Raw genomic sequence first — 11,344 nt, forward strand, 5'->3', positions numbered from 1 at the left:
AGTACTAATAGTGTTTTCTGGGAAATATATCTGGTTAGACAGTGAGAAAGAAACAGCGTTCTTTTCTCACTTTCTCCTCCCTTATCCTGCCACATCTGTATTGCAGTTGCTGGAGTGCCTGGGGAAATGAGAATAGATGGCAAATCTGGTGCTGACCAAAGGGAGTTTCTTTTTTTTTTTTTTTTTTTTTTTGAGACTGAGTCTCGCTCTGTCTTCCAGGCTGGAGCGCAGTGGGCAGATCTCAGCTCACTGCAAGCTCCGCCTCCCGGGTCCATGCCGTTCTCCTGCCTCAGCCTCCCGAGCAGCTGGGACTACAGGCGCCCGCCACCTCACCCGGCTAGTTTTTTTTTTGTATTTTTTAGTAGAGACGGGGTTTCACCGTGTTAGCCAGGATGGTCTCGATCTCCTGACCTCGTGATTCACCCGTCTCGGCCTCCCAAACTGCTGGGATTACAGGCTTGAGCCACCGCACCCGGCCGGGGGTTTCTTGAGAAGGGTAAAGAAGAAGGGTAGAGGCCGGGTGCGGTGGCTCATGCCTGTAATCCCAGCCCTTTGGGAGGCCAAGGCAGGCGGATCACCAGAGGTCAGGAGTTTGAGACAAGACTGACCAACACAGTGAAACCCCGTCTCTACTAAAAATACAAAATTTATCCAGGCTTGGTGGCGGGCACCTATAGTCGCAGCTACTCAGGAGGCTGAGACAGGAGAATTGCTTGAACCCTACAGGTGGAGGTTGCAGTGATCTGAGATCGTGCCACTGCACTCCAGCCTGGACGACAGAGCGAGATTCCATCTCAAAATAAATAAATAAATAAAAATAAAATAAAAAAGAACGACAAGAAAGGTTGAGAAGGGAGTTTCTTGAGAAGGGGAGGAAAGGGTTGAGAATCCAAGCCTTCCTAAGCTGAAAGAACTATTGAGATGGCACAGTGAAAGCTGAGGGCAGAGGGAGACGCCAGCAGGACAGCTGTCTGCATCCATTTCAAGGACACAATTCCAGAGGGCCAGTCTAGGACTGAGGGGTGACAGATGATCAGAGTTTTCTTCAATAAGAAGAACTTTCTAACTATTAAATGTCTCCAAAAGTAAATGGGCCTCTTGGTGAAGTAGTGAGTGCTCTGCTTATGGGAATATTCAAGGAGAAGGTAAATAGCCTATTGAACATATGGTGAAAAGAAAGCAGCATTGGACGAGTAGACTTCTAAGATTTCTCTAAATTTATAAGCCCATTTAGCAAAATGTTATATAGTATCTACATGTGCCCAGCACTATGCCAGAAACAAAGCTTATAGCAGGGATTCTTGCCCTCATAGAGCTTATAGTCTAATGGAAGAGTCAAGCATTGAATAAACACAACTGAATATATATATATATATATATATATATATATATATTTTTTTTTTTTTTTTTGAGACGGAGTCTTGCTCTGTCGCCCAGGCTGGAGTGCAGTGGCCGGATCTCAGCTCACTGCAAGCTCTGCCTCCCGGGTTTATGCCATTCTCCTGCCTCAGCCTCCTGAGTAGCTGGGACTACAGGGGCCTGCCACCTCGCCCGGCTAGTTTTTTGTATTTTTTAGTAGAGACAGGGTTTCACCATGTTAGCCAGGATGGTCTCGATCTTCTGACCTTGTGATCCACCCGTCTCAGCCTCCCAAAGTGCTGGGATTACAGGCTTGAGCCACTGTGCCGGCCTATACATTTTTATATTTACGTATTTATTTTTTAGTGACAGGGGTCTTGGCTATGTTCCCTAGTCTAGTTTCAAACTTCTGGCCTCAAGCAATCCTCTTGTCTTGGCCTCCCAAAGTGCTGGGATTATAGGCATGAGCCACCACACCTAGCCCACAACTAAATGCATAATTTCAAATTGTGATACAGAGTACAGTGGAAAATAATAGGGCACTACTGTGAGAGACTAAGAGAAGGGATCTAATCTAGAGAGACTCTTTGAGGAACTGACAGTGAGGCTGAGATCTGGAGGATGAGGGGGGTCAGCCTGGAAAAGGGCAGGTGTATGTTTATGTTTATAGGGAAGGGTTCAGGGTAGAAGCAACGTCAAGGAAGAAGGCCCCAGGGCAGGAAAGAACAGTGTGACTGGAAAATTGTGAGTGAGGGGAGAGCATCGAGAGATGACACTGACAAGTGAGGCAGGGCTAGATCTCATAGGCGACAGTAGGAGCTTCCATGCTGCCTAATACCCTGATAATTTTTTTCTCTCTCTTTTTTTTTTTTTTTTTGAGGCGGAGTCTCGCTCTGTCGCCCAGGCTGGAGTGCAGTGGCGCGATCTCGGCTCACTGCAAGCTCCGCCTCCCGGGTTCCCGCCATTCTCCTGCCTCAGCCTCCCGAGTAGCTGGGACTACAGGCGCCGCCACCACGCCCGGCTAATTTTTTTGTATTTTTAGTGGAGACGGGGTTTCATTGTGTTAGCCAGGATGGTCTCGATCTCCTGACCTCGTGATCCGCCCGCCTCGGCCTCCCAAAGTGCTGGGATTACAGGCTTGAGCCACCGCGCCCGGCCTCTTTTTTTTAATATTTGGAAATGTTGGGGGAGGGTCTCACTGTGTTGCCCAGGCTGGAATGCAGTGGCTAATCACAGGTGCAATCATAGCACATTACAGCCTTAAACTCCTGGCTTCAAGCGATCCTCCTGCCTCAGCCCCCGAGTAGCTAGAACTACAGGCATGTGTCACCATGCCCAACTTGACCTTATCTCTTTTTTTCTTTCTTTCTTTTTTTTTTTTTTTTGAGACGGAGTTTCACTCTTGTTGCCCAGGCTGGAGTGCGATGGCCCAATCTTGGCCCACCGCAACCTCCACCTCCCAGGTTCAAGCGATTCTTTTGCCTCAGCCTCCTTCCTGAATAGCTGGGATTACAGGCACTCACCACCACGCCCAGCTAATTTTTTGTATTTAGTAGAGACAGGGTTTCACCATGTTGGCCAGGCTGGCCTCCAACTCCTGACCTCAGGTGATCCACCTGCCTTGGCCTCCCAAAGTGCTGGGATTACAGGTGTGAGTCACCACGCCGGCCTGACCTTGTCTCTTAACTAGCTGCCCCTCTCCAGTCCTAGGCCTCTAGGCCTTGGTCTCCAGCAGCTCCCTGCAGTTGCTAGGCCTCAACCATTCCCCCATGGCTCCTCCCACTTCCCCAGGACCTCTTCATAGTAGCAGGTGCTCCTTGTACCTTATGAGTGTCCCCAGGAGGTGGAGTGGTAGAATTCTCATGTCTTGTGTGGGAAATTCAGGTTCAATTAATTGCCTTTGCAAAGGCCTTCCCTCTCAAGAGGTAGTGCAGTTTGGTAGTGAAAGCACAAACTCTGGAGCCAGACTGCCTGGGTTCAGATAGTGGCTTTGTCACTTACTTGCTGTTTGACCTTGCCAAGTTACTGAACTGCTTCATGCCTCATATGTAAAATGAGGACCATGCTTATCTCCTAGGAGTGTTATAAGGTAATATTTGCTAAGTGTTTAGGACACAGCCTGGCATATAAGTACTAGAATAATCCCCCCTTATCTTCAGGGGATACATTCCAAGACCCCCAGTGGATGCCTGAAACTGCAGATAGTACCGAATTATATATGGACCATTTTTTTTTTCATTCTATACATACATACCTATGATAAAGTTTAATTTTATTTATTTATTTTTTTGAGATGGAGTCTCACTCTGTTGCCCAGGCTGGAGTGCAGTGGCGCAATCTCGGCTCACTGCAACCTCCACCTCCCAGGTTCAAGTGATTCTCTTGCCTCAACCTCCCGAGTAGCTGGGACTACAGGTGTGTGCCACCACGCCTGGCTAGTTTTTTGTATTCTTCGTAGAGACGGGGTTTCACCATGTTGGCCAGGATGGTCTTGCTCTGACCTCATGATCTGCCCATCTTGGCCTCCCAAACTGCTGGGATTACAGGCCTGAGTCACCGTGCCTGGCCAAGTTTAATTTTTTTTTTTTTTTTTTTTTTTTTTTGAGATGGAGTCTTGCTCTGTCGCCTAGGCTAGAGTGCAGCGGCGTGATCTTGGCTCACTGCAACCTCTGCCTCCAGGGTTCAAGCGATTCTCCTGCCTCTGACTCCTGAGTAGCTGGGATTACAGGCACGTGCCACCATGCCCGGCTAATTTTTGAATTTTTAGTAGAGACAGGATTTCACTATGTTGGCCAGGCTGGTCTCAAATGCCTGGCCTTGTGATCCGCCCATCTTGGCCTCCCAAAGTGCTGGGATTACAGGCATGAGCCACCATGTCCGGCTTAGAGTTTAATTTTTAAATTAGGTACAGTAAGAGATTACCAAAAATAACTAATAATAAACTAGAACAATTATGATGGCATATCAGTATCACTACTCTTGTGCTTTGGAGCCATTATAAAGTAAAATAAGAGTTGTTTTTTTTTTTTTTTTTTTGAGACAGAGTCTCGCTCTTTCACCCAGGCTGGAGTGCAGTGGTGCGATCTTGGCTCACTGCAACCTCCGCCTCCTGGGTTCAAGTGATTCTCGTGCCTCAGCCTCCGGATTAGCTGGGATTACAGGTGTGTGCCACTACGCCTGGCCAAAATAAAGGTTACTTGAACACAAGCACTGCGATAGCAAGGCAGTGGATCTGATAACTGAGATGGCTACTAAGTGATAATGGGTGGGTAGCATCTAAAGTGTGGCTACGCTGGACAAAGAGATGATTCACATTCTGGGCAGCAGTGGGATGGTGTGAGATTTCATCACACTACTCAGAATGGTGGCAATTTAAAACTTATGAATTGTTTATTTCTGGAATTTTCCATTTAATGCTTTCTTTTTTCTTTTTTCTTTTTTTTTTTTTTTTTGAGACGGAGTCTCGCTCTGTCACCCAGGCTGGAGTGCAGTGGCCGGATCTCAGCTCACTGCAAGCTCTGCCTCCCGGGTTCACGCCATTCTCCTGCCTCAGCCTCCCGAGTAGCTGGGACTATAGGCGCCCGTCACCTCGCCCGGCTAGTTTTTTGTATTTTTTAGTAGAGACGGGGTTTCACCGGGTTAGCCAGGATGGTCTCGATCTCCTGACCTCGTGATCCGCCCGTCTCAGCCTCCCAAAGTGCTGGGATTACAGGCGTGAGCCACCGCGCCCGGCCAATGCTTTCTTTTTTCTTTTTTGAGATACAGTTTCACTCTTCTTGGCCAGGCTGGAGTGAAATGGCGTGATCTTGGCGCACTGAAATCTCCGCCTCCCGGGTTCAAGCGATTCTCCTGCCTCAGCCTCCCAAATAACTGGGATTACAGGCATGTGCCACCACACCAGCTAATTTTGTATTTTTGGTAGAGACAGGGTTTCTCCATGTTGGTCAGGCTGGTCTTGAATTCCCAACCTCAGGTGATCCACCTGCCTCAGCCTCCCAAAGTGCTGGGATTACAGGCATGTGCCATGGTGCCCAGCCTCATTTAATGTTTTCAAACCGTGATTGACCACAGAAGGTGAGACCACATACATAGACATACAGTAGCCCCTTTTCTTTTTTTTTTTTTTTTTTTATTTTTTGAGGCAGAGTCTCGCTCTGTCGCCCAGGCTGGAGTGCAGTGGTGCGATCTCATCTCACTGCAAGCTCTGCCTCCCGGGTTCACACCATTCTCCTGACTCAGCCTCCTGAGTAGCTGGGACTACAGGCGCCCGCCACCACGCCCGGCTAGTTTTTTTGTATTTTTTTAGTAGAGACAGGGTTTCACCGTATTAGCCAGGATAGTCTCGATCTCCTGACCTCGTGATCCACCTGCCTCGGCCTCCCAAAGTGCTGGGATTACAGGTGTGAGGCACCGCGCCCGGCCAGTAGCCCCTTTTCATCCGTGTAACCAAAACTATGGAAGAGAAGACCATGGACAAGAAGGCGCTACTGTTTATGAGTGGTTTTTTTTTCTTTTTTTTTTTTTTTTTGGAGGCAGGATCTCACTATTTGCCCAGGCTGGTCTCAAACTCCTGGGCTCAAGTGATCCTCCTGCATTGGCCTCCCAAAGTGCTGGGATTACAGGCATGAGCCACTGTGCCCGACTCAGACTGTTTCTTAAACGAAATCACCAGCAATAAATCACTACAACATCTCCTATTTTCCTAGCTCATCCCATGCTCTCCCAGTCCCACCCCTAGGTCTACAGCAGGGAGCAAGAGGCCCAGCTTGCTGTTCTCTCTACTCACCCACTTTTTTGTCCAAGGCTTCCTCTGGTCACAACTCTGGTACTTAAAAAAAACAGCCACGTGTGGTGGCATGCACCCGTAGTCCCAGCTACTCAAGAGGCTAAGTGGAGAGGATCATTTGAGCCCAGGAGTTTGAGTTTAGCCTGGGCAACATAAAAGAGGGAATAGGTAGAGCTGAGCTCATCCCCACTCAGCCCTCCTCACCACCAGAATAAAAGATGTTCCTAATGGTTGGTTGCAGTTAAATCAAGGTGTATTGGTGACTCCCCTTCCTTCTCTCTCCCTCCTCCTCTCCCCTCACCTCTTCCCTCCAGCTGTTTTCAGAGACTGAGAGTATTCTGAATACACTAAATATATCACTAATTCACCTGCATCTAGAGCCCCGCTTTCTGAGCCTTGGTCCTGATCCCCATGGCTGAGTTCGGTGCTCATCCACATACTCCCATACCACCCAATGCTCATTCCCGATGTGGAGCTTAACACTTCTGCATCATAACCACCGGCTTTCTCGTCAGTGTCCTTGAGGAGAGCAGCTGTCTGCCTGTTCTCTGTTGCATCCCAGGGCCTACATATGGCACTTATGGCTCTAGCTTCATTTCTCACCAGTCCTGCTCCTGGCATCTCTGAGCCAGCCACGAGGGCTTGCTGTCAGCTTCTCAGGTCTGCTGTTCCCTCTCAGGGCCTTTCCAGGTGCTTCCCTCCTGCCCAAAGTGCTCCTCCCCAGGTCCTCACCTGGCCAGCTCCTACTCCTTCTTCAGGTCTCTCAGCTTACCTGTCACTCCAGGAAGCCTTCCATGAAGCCCCTGGGTCTAGGTAAGTGGCCCTCCTTTGGGGTCTTCCAGCACAGTCATTGGCGCTATATTTTAAGCATCTCTTTGTGCCTCCCACGTGCCTACAGAACCCAGGCAGGGCAGGGACTGTGCTTATCTAATTTGCTGTTGCATCCCTAGTGCCTAGCCCAGAGCCCGGCTCAAAATAGACCAGGGTTTATGCCCTGGGGCCCGTGGATTAGCTGCCAGGGGTTCATGACGCTCCCAAAATCACATGAAAATGTTTGTATGCTTATAGTGCATTCTTTTTGGGAGATAATCTGTATTTTTTATATCATACTCTCAAAGGATATGTGACACCCCTGCCCCCTAAAAAAGGTTAAGAATCAGTGTGTGTAAGCTTTCTGTAAATACTCTTTTTTGACTGGATGCATCCATCATGACAATAATAGGTGATACTCAATAAACATTATTGAACGAATGAATAAGCCTCCTCTTCACAATTAGAGTGTTTTAAATGTTTTCAATGGATCGAGAAAAACCTCAGAAGAAACCTTTGCCAGAAAAAGTTAAAGTGCCCCTTGCTTCAGCCCTTGACTCTGTGGTCCTTAATACGCGGCTCCTCAGTGGGGCCCACAGCTTAAGACCAACGCTTCATAGGCTCACAGCCCCTGCCAGAACCCATCTCCCGCTCTGAAATCCACCTACTGCGCCTTTGCAGCCTGTCAGCTGAAAATAATCCCAGTGAAGGCAGGGGCGAGGTGGAAGCAGAGAAGCAGGCCCACACACGCCTTTAATGCGGGGGGCTCTGCCCCCTGCTGGTTACCCGGCTCCCCTTCAGCGACCGGCCGAGAGCCCAGTGGCTCCGACTGAGGTCAGAGCGGGGAGAGGGAGGGAGCGAGGCGGAGGGGCCTCGGGAGGGGGCCGTCGCCCACTGGGCAGCCTTCCCACCGACGATTAGGCTTTGTCTTCAAAGCAAGTTAGAGGTGGTGGCTTCTGCTTTGGAGCCCCCTCACTTCTCTTCCCGATTCTCCCGTCTTCGACTTCCAAATTAGGAGCTTAGGGAGGGCAGGGGGCGTGGTGGGGGTGGAGGTCCTTCTGGAGCTCAAGGGAGGTCCAGTCATCCAGACTTGGCTTTCTCATCGATCCCTTTTCCCAGAGCCTGGTTACTGCCGGCACCTTTGGATCCTCGGCCAATTCTCTGCTTCGCCTACACTTGGCGTGCGGTGTACCAGCCTCCCCGCGTCGCCATGGAAACAGGAGCCTCTGCATCCATCCCAGAGCTGATCTGTGAAGCTATGAGAAGAATCTGGAGGGGGGGGTGTGTGTGTGTGTGTGTGTGTGTGTGTGTGTGTGTGTGTTGGGGGGGACAGAGAGATAAACGAAGGGCAAAAGGGAAAAGGTTCAGAGAAAATATGGAGAGAGAGAGAGAAAGAAATCTGGGTGAAGGGGCGGGATTGCTTTATAAGGTTTTTTTTTTTTTTTTTTTTTTTTTGAGACGGAGTGTCGCTTGTTGCCCAGGCTGGAGTGCAGTGGCCGGATCTCAGCTCACTGCAAGCTCCGCCTCCCGGGTTCTCGCCATTCTCCTGCCTCAGCCTCCCGAGTAGCTGGGACTACAGGCGCTGCCACCTCGCCCGGCTAGTTTTTTGTATTTTTTAGTAGAGACGGGGTTTCACCGTGTCAGCCAGGATGGTCTCGATCTCCTGACCTCGTGATCCACCCGTCTCGGCCTCCCAAAGTGCTGGGATTACAGGCTTGAGCCACCGCGCCCTGCCTATAAGGGTTATTGAATAACTGGTACCCTGTGGAGAGGGTCAACTTCCCTGACAGACCATAAATGCAGTCCTCTCATAGTCCAAACCTCCTCACCGACTGTCAGTTAGTAGCCATGTAACCTTGAGTGAGTGACTTAGCCCCTCTAAGGATCACTTTTCTTATCTGTAAAATAAAAATAATAGCAACACTCTACAGGGTTATTGTAAAAATCAATGAGGGGCGATTCACATACAGCACTTAATACAGTGCTTAGCGGCCGGGCGCGGTGGCTCACGCCTGTAATCCCCCAGCACTTTGGGAGGCCGAGACGGGCGGATCACGAGGTCAGGAGATCGAGCCCATCCTGGCTGACACAGTGAAACCCTGTCTCTACTAAAAATACAAAAAAATTAGCCGGGCGTGGTGGCGGGCGCCTGTAGTCCCAGCTACTTGGGAGGCTGAGGCAGGAGAATGGCATGAACCCGAGGCAGAGCTTGCAGTGAGCCGAGATTGCACCACTGAGCTCCAGCCTGGGCGACAGAGCGACTCCGCCTCAAAAAAAAAAAAAAAAAAAAAAAATACAGTGCTTAGCACATAGTGAGTGCTCAAAAAATGTAGTTATGGTTGTACATGCTTGTGTATCTTTAGTAATGATTTCTGTTATTTCTATATTTTTCCTCTGCTGAATCAATCGCCAGCTCTTCAATAATAATACCTTAATAATACTTTAGAATTTTTTTTCTCAGCTTACTGCAACCTCTGCCTCCTGAGTTCAAGTGATTCTCCTGCCTCAGCCTCCTGAGTAGCTGGGACAACAGGCGTATGCCACCACACTCAACTAATTGTTTATTTTTAGTAGACACAGGGTTTCACCATGTTGGCCAGGCTGGTCTCAAATTCCTGACCTCAGGTAATCCACCCACCTCGGCCTCCCAAAGTGCTGGGATTACAGGCTTGAGCCACCACGCCTGGCATACTTTAGAATTTTTTAAATCATGTCATCCTTGTGCAGGGACCATGCTAGTCTTCTTTGTATCATTCCAGTTTTAGAATATGTGCTGCCCAAGTGAGCACTACTTTATAATTTCCTTCCTTCCTTCCTTCCTTCCTTCCTTCCTTCCTTCCTTTCCTTCCTTCCTTTCCTTCCTTCCTTTCTTTCCTTCCTCCCTTCCTTCCTTCCTTTCTCTCTCTCTCTTTCTTTTGCTCTTTCTCTTTTTTTCTCTCTGTCTCCTTCCTTCCTTGTTTTTTTGAGACACTCTTGCTCTGTCACCAGGCTAGAGTGCAGTGGTGTAATCTCAGCTTACTGCAACCACCTCTGCCTCCCAGGTTCAAGCGATTCTCCTGTCACAGCCTGCCAAATAACTGGGATTACCAGCATGTGCCACTACGCCTAGCTAATTTTCACATTTTTAGTAGAAACAGCTTTTCACCATGCTGGCCAGGCTGGTCTTGAACTCCTGACCTCAAGTGATCTACCTGCCTTAGCCTCCCAAAGTGCTAGGATTACAGGCATGAGCCACCACACCCGGCCTCTTTTCTTTTCTTTTCTTTCTTTCTTTTTTTTTTTTTAAGACTGAGTATTGCTCTGCCCCCAGGCTGGAGTGCAGTGGCGCAGATCTCGGCTCACTGCAAGCTCTGCCTCCCGGGTTCACGCCATTCTCCTGCCTCAGCCTCCAAAGTAGCTGGGACTACAGGCACCCGCCACCACACCTCGCTAATTTTTTGTGTTTTTAGTAGAGACGGGGTTTCACTGTGTTAGCCAGGATAGTCTCTCGATCTCCTGACCTCGTGATCTGCCCGCCTCGGCCTCCCAAAGTGCTGGGATTACAGGTGTGAACCACTGCACCCGGCCCTGGCCTCTGGCCTCTTTTCTTTTCTTCTCTTTTTTTTTTTTGAGATGACGTCTCACTCCGTTGCCCAAGGTGGAGCAGTGGTGTGATCTCGGCTCACTGCAAGCTCTGCCTCCCGGGTTCACGCCATTCTCCTGCCTCAGCCTCCAAAGTAGCTGGGACTACAGGCACCCGCCACCACACCCCGCTAATTTTTTGTGTTTTTAGTAGAGACGGGGTTTCACTGTGTTAGCCAGGATAGTCTCTCGATCTCCTGACCTCGTGATCTGCCCGCCTCGGCCTCCCAAAGTGCTGGGATTACAGGTGTGAACCACTGCACCCGGCCCTGGCCTCTGGCCTCTTTTCTTTTCTTCTCTTTTTTTTTTTTGAGATGACGTCTCACTCCGTTGCCCAAGGTGGAGCAGTGGTGTGATCTCGGCTCACTGCAAGCTCCACCTCCAGGGTTCAAGTGATTCTCCTGCCTTAGCCTCCCGAGTAGCTGGGACTACAGACACGTGCCACCATGCCTGGATAATTTTTATATTTTTAGTAGAGATGGGGTTTCACTATGTTGGCCAGGCTGCTCTCGAACTCCTGACCTTGTGATCCTCCTGCCTCGGCCTCCCAAAGTGCTGGAGTTACAGGCAGCAGCCACCGCACCTGGCCCCTTTCTTTGTTTAAAGACAGGGTCTCACTCTATCACCCAGGCTGGAGTGCAGTGGTGCTATCATGGTTCACTGTAGCCTTGACCTCCCAGGCTCAGGTGATTCTCCCACCTCAGCCTCCCAAGGGGCTGGGACTACAGAGGCATGCCCCTATGCCTGGCTAATTTTTTGTGCTTTTTG

General features: G+C 49.6%; 1 long non-coding RNA gene and 1 other non-coding gene across 2 annotated transcripts; one reads left to right on the forward strand and one right to left on the reverse strand.

Moving 5' to 3' along the window:
* The first annotated feature begins 5,859 nt into the window (after positions 1 to 5,859).
* Positions 5,860 to 9,252, forward strand: LOC144332841 (uncharacterized). Its single transcript, XR_013401027.1, has 2 exons — positions 5,860 to 8,584; positions 9,085 to 9,252. It is a non-coding gene; the product is annotated as an uncharacterized LOC144332841 (long non-coding RNA).
* Positions 9,253 to 9,642: 390 nt separating this feature from the next.
* Positions 9,643 to 9,744, reverse strand: LOC114671135 (U6 spliceosomal RNA). Its single transcript, XR_003721031.1, has one exon. It is a non-coding gene; the product is annotated as a U6 spliceosomal RNA (small nuclear RNA).
* Positions 9,745 to 11,344: the final 1,600 nt, after the last annotated feature.

This window comes from Macaca mulatta, chromosome 11, assembly GCF_049350105.2.
Source record: "Macaca mulatta isolate MMU2019108-1 chromosome 11, T2T-MMU8v2.0, whole genome shotgun sequence".
Lineage (NCBI taxonomy): Eukaryota > Metazoa > Chordata > Mammalia > Primates > Cercopithecidae > Macaca > Macaca mulatta.